Raw genomic sequence first — 5,326 nt, 5'->3', positions numbered from 1 at the left:
TGATTCTAGTGGATAGGCCATTGTTATTGTACTGATCATATCTTCATGACATTTGTTCATTACATAAATTAACTGATAAATGAACTGATAAAAATGTGGGTCGATAATAATAATAACGTTGCTGTTATGGCAGGTGATTACGGATATTATATCCTAAAGCTGACTACAGCACTGATATTGCTTCTCTGCTTCAGATAAACACCCACAATCCTTTGCTGCATCCAGATCACTGTCGTATGATTAAGCAAATGCTGAATGAATGGTACCCTACCCCTGCTGAATTAATATATATATATATATATATATATATATATATATATATATATATATATATATATATATATATATATATATATCGGCTGTTACAATTGTTACTTATGGGACCAATACCAATATAGGCTACTAAAAAATGCCCAACATTAGCCACTACGGATGTAAATGTAGATATATATTGTGCATCACTATGTAATACCATTATCAAAATGTCTGTGTTTCTCCAGTATAATATTCATATTAGAAAAAAATAACAAAAAAACAAATTTTTTACGTACGATAATATCAGATCTACACTTAAGTACAGAAGAAAGGGCTTCCCCCATCTACCTGATATTGAATAAACACTAATGCTTATTACTGTATAATGTGAACAATTTATGGTTAAAAAACAAAATATTTTTCTAAGGTTTCTACATTCTTACCGAATTGCAATAATGGGATCCATCGGTTATTCTAACATTAAAAGCATCACACTATTTTGTTCAAATGTTTCCCATAATAACAAGACTGAGTGGTGTTTTGCTTGGTTTTAGTAAATGCAGACGATTGGCTCAGTGATTGCTATTTTCATTTATCATTACAACTCAAATAAACCAACAGTCATGTTCCTATTTAATAACCCATAGTACTGGCCTTTTTGCACAAATGCCTTCCATTTTATTCAGCATTGATGTATTTAAGGTGTAGTTCTTGCTTTTCATTTTCTTCTGAAAAAATTGTTTTTTGTACAAGCTAGGGCTGAACCAATTAATCGGATTAATCGATTATTAAAATATTGTCAACAAATTTAGACATCGATTAATGGATAACTGGAGCATAGATACTGTGAAACGTTCCTTTAGCTGACAGAGCAACCCACTTAGAACAGTAATTATACCGAGATTGTAAAATACATATGTGAACATTTTGCATTTTAAATAAAAATCTTTTTCGTCTGTCAATATTCTCTATCCAGAACTACTAAAGTGGGATAACTTTTAGTCTCACCTGGTTGAATTTAGCAAAAAGACTTCTTTAAGGAACCTTTGGCTTTCAGATTATTATCGATTAATTGAAAAAATAATAAGAAAGATTAATCAATTAGCAAATTAATCTTTAGTTGCAGCCCTAGAACAAACATGCTCCAAACAGAACATTGGTGTTCAGCTTCAGTTGATTCTGTTGAAAGTTTGAGTATAATTTTATTCTAAGCTTTCTGACCATGTTCTCCTGCCTACCACCACATTTCTCCTCTGTTTTTTCCTCTCCTTGGGATTTGCCTTTGTGTGAATGTGTGTGTGTCATTAGGTGGTGAAAGCAACCAAAGCTGAATCATCCAGAGACACACACACACACTCACACACACAAAGCCAGGAGCTATTTGGGCTCTGCTGCAGACGCTACCCCTCCAGTGCTGGATGAGTCCAGGTTGGACTCATACTTTACTATTCATAATGCTACTGGACACACAGCAGCAAATATGAACCAGTATTTAGATAGATGATATTATAAAATCAATCTTTAATCTGTATAATCTTAAATATTTCAAAATCTACTAATCTAGTGCTGAATCTATTCTAAAAATTCTAATATTTACAAACAATAATTCATCTTTTTTAAATGTATTAGACATGATGAGAAGACAAGGACATAGCAGTGGTATTTAAATTATGCCTGAAGGGAAAACTCCTTAACAAGCTGCACAGCATTTGTATGAACCATTTAAAATAAGCACAGCAAGGAAAAAAAGACAGGAGTTCTTTTGTTCAACTGGCAAAACCAGAAAGAAAATTGTCAGCCATGTTAAAGTAGCTTTATCTAATATCCCCTTATTATGTTGGCTTTTTCTTTTTCTTTTTTTTCTTTTTTTTTTACACTGGGGGACATCTGCTCTGTCTCACCTGCCCAAAGCATGAAAGAAAAGTACTTATGAGGTTTGAGAGGTAAAAGGGCCAACAGAGGAGTAACAAACTGAGCCTGTTCTTACCTTCTTTTTATGTCCCTCCACTTTGTAGAGATTCCAGCAAATCGTCTGGATTGCCTCTTTAACAAATCCTAAAGGGCAGCCATCTTGCCTTCTTCTGTTCTATGAAACAGTCTCTGCTCCACATCAATATTCATGGAAATAAGTCTGACGTTGGCTCTCATCATCAGGAGAAGTCCGGGTGTTGCTGTTTTGCCGGCCGGAGGAGCATACTTGTGGGTCAGTCTAGAGTAAGGCAGCTTAGGCACGGATAAAAGTGGAGAAGATCCTGCTGCAGCTCAAGGGGAATAGCCTCCCTGTAGAAACAACCTCCAAAAAGACAAATTCATAAAAAAAAAACACTTTCCTGCTGAGTCCTTCTCACACAAAGAGACAGGTCCCCCCCCCCTCAGCTCCCTCTTTTTTTCTTCCTCCCTCAGCCGTACACAATAGTGAACACTATGATGGCTACCCTGAAGCACTGGAGTGGATTTCTGTGCAGAAGGCAGGACTCCACCCCCCTAACTAGTGCACTTTGTGTTCAATATTGCATGGGTCCCAACTGTCTGACTGAGGCAGAGCAGAAGCTGCCACCACCTCTTCCTTTTAATAAGACAGGAAGTTAACTCAGGGTGACTCAGGGGTTTTCCCTCCCTTTCTCAATGCCTATTTTGAAATTTGGTCTTTTTCTTTTTTCAGTTAGGTTTAGAGACTTTCCATTTTGTGTAAAAGACCTGTTTTAAAGTTATGATCAAAACTAGCCATCTTATTTTGGAACACCGTTGGCTCATTTTTAGAGAAACTCTGCTGCTTGTGTGCAAGAAGCACAGTTTACCTCATTCCTCTGCTGAAGATCTTCCTCCTCCTGTTGACACCGGCCACGTGGGCTTGAGAGAGATATATATCTCCTTCAAGCATGCATCAACTGAACCTTTACGCATAGCTTTTCTATATCTATAAAGATGTGTCAGGTTTCACTTAGAGCTGAAGATTATCACACATTTGACCCCAAAATGGCTAAATAACACTTTAATTTAACCATTAGAATCCAAACTAACAGGTGTGTCTTCTCTGGAAATGATCCACTTTTTGCCGTGCTTCGGTCTTAAGAAAAGGAGACCCCTCCTCCTACTCAGAAGCCCCCGTCTAGCTGTGGTGACATTTGTTGACTCAATACTTTCAGAGCAGAAAAGGAGATTTGTTTTTACACAGGATGGGGGAGGGTGAGAGGCAGAGAGGAAGGAGGAGTCAAGTCTGGACTCCAGCACAGATCCTGCACAGATGGAATGAACACTTCCTCTTTGGACTGCTGATTATTACTCATACAAAAATAGGGTTGAGCTCAGATCATGAGATATCTTTGTTAACAACAAGCTGTTTTATGCCATCCCAATAATGAAGCTAGTTCACTAATTAAACACCCCATTAAAACAGGACAGAAATGTCTAATAGATCCAGAAGAGTCCCAGCAGAGGTGGAGATACAGTTAAATCCAGTTATTTACCTAGAGTTTATCAAAACACTCACAAGACTCTTTTTTTTTTTTTTACATCTGACATTAAAACCGGATGAAACACTTCCTGTTTTAGGGGTGTTAGAAATACCAAAATATGTCCTCTTCCAAATCTTAATTTTCACACAATCATCACACATTTGTTATATTTATATAAAATAAGAAGATTGAATTATTGTTTTATTTTAATATACGTTCAAGGCACAGTGTAATTTTACAAGTTCTACTTGATATTAAACATTAAATAATGGTTCAGTGGCTTTATCTGCTATATAATGATGTAATAACTCTTTATCTTTGGTTTAACATAAGGAATATGGATATATTTAGTTGTATCATTCGTCCCAAATGTTATATAAGTAGCTGCCAATACAAGCAGCTTAGTATAATTTATACAGCAACAACTTAAGACATCAGCCAGGAATGTGAATCTTGGTCACAAATGGATTTCCCTAATAGATAATGACTCTGAGCATAAAGGAAAATACATTCCAAAGTGACTTCGGGACAACAAATCAAATGTTCTGGAGTGATTGTCACAGAGCCCTGATCTCAGGTCTTCTAAAAAAAAAAAAGTGTGGGCTGAACAGAAACAGTGTGGGCAAGAAATGCATCACATAAACCCGACTCAGCAACACCAGCCCAAACTACTGCCAGTGAAGAGAAAAAAAAAACTAAATGTTAAAGCTAAGTTAAACAGTTTAAAAGGTAATTCTACCAAATAGTAGAAAGTAATGTAAACCTCTGAATCTGAAGATAGTTTAAAATGATCTTTATTGGCATTTTAACCTACAAGAAAACACATGTTAATCCTAAATGACCTAAAAAAAAGGAAACAGTTCATCTGATTAAATGTCAGAGAGGAAAAGGTTCATTTTTACACAAAATTAGTAAACATATATTGATTATAACTGTGTAAAAAGTGTTTTTGTTTTTGAGCCACAGCTTCTGTCGTAAGAAAACAATTTTGAGTCTAAGTTCCTTCCGCAGCTGAGTAAAGCTGCCCCTGCCACCGCTATATGTGCTTTGTGACAGTACCTCTCATCCCCGCTGCAGGACTTCCACTGGTTGCCTCGGCTGGTTTCTTCCATCTCCCTGTTTCCCTGTTTCCTCAGGCTACAACTGAAAAACAACAATATGTTCAGTCAGTATTTCCTGTCACATAACAACATTGATCCATAAGATAATAAATAACATCTGTTGCACCTATCTTTAAATTCAATAAACCAGTGCAGGCCAGAACATTCTGTTGGGATCCTCAGGCTTGCCACCAGAGGGCGCCGATGATCCTCCTCTGTTTTATGTTGTTTTTCTGTTAGGACTGGGGTTACTGTTGGGATCTGGAGAGTTACCATCTGTCTCCAGCAGAGTGTGCTGTGGGTCTCCTGGGCTGGAGCCCTCCAGCACACCTGAAGCTCGTCAGCCCATCAGGAGACCTTTCCTACTTAAGCAGCGACCAGACCTGTCTTTAACGCCGCAGTGTTGACTAAGTTTGGTTAGCGAACCTGAGCCTCTGTTACTTGAAAGAATCTTAGTAGTTCTCAAGAGAGAAACCAGATTCTAACCTGCCTCTGTCTTCTTGCTCACAGGAAACC

General features: G+C 37.3%; 1 protein-coding gene and 1 long non-coding RNA gene across 2 annotated transcripts in view; both read right to left on the bottom strand.

Annotated features, from left to right (window-relative positions):
• Positions 1–3,509, bottom strand: part of tet2 (tet methylcytosine dioxygenase 2) — a 32,051-nt gene extending 28,542 nt beyond the window's left edge. The window contains exon 1 of the mRNA XM_015392215.1: positions 2,243–3,509. The gene's annotated coding sequence lies outside the window, so the exon portion shown is untranslated. The remainder of the gene's footprint in view (positions 1–2,242) is intronic.
• A 1,322-nt stretch (positions 3,510–4,831) lies between these two features.
• The window catches only part of LOC107095858, a 3,700-nt gene continuing 3,205 nt past the window's right edge, over positions 4,832–5,326 (bottom strand). The window contains exon 3 of the long non-coding RNA XR_001481760.1: positions 4,832–4,853. This is a non-coding gene — a long non-coding RNA (uncharacterized LOC107095858). The remainder of the gene's footprint in view (positions 4,854–5,326) is intronic.

The sequence above is a fragment of the Cyprinodon variegatus genome, unplaced genomic scaffold, assembly GCF_000732505.1.
Source record: "Cyprinodon variegatus isolate N-32 unplaced genomic scaffold, C_variegatus-1.0 Scaffold579, whole genome shotgun sequence".
In the NCBI taxonomy this organism is placed as follows: domain Eukaryota; kingdom Metazoa; phylum Chordata; class Actinopteri; order Cyprinodontiformes; family Cyprinodontidae; genus Cyprinodon; species Cyprinodon variegatus.
Note: the sequence above shows the minus strand (reverse complement) of the source record. Positions and strands in the feature narration are given on the sequence as shown.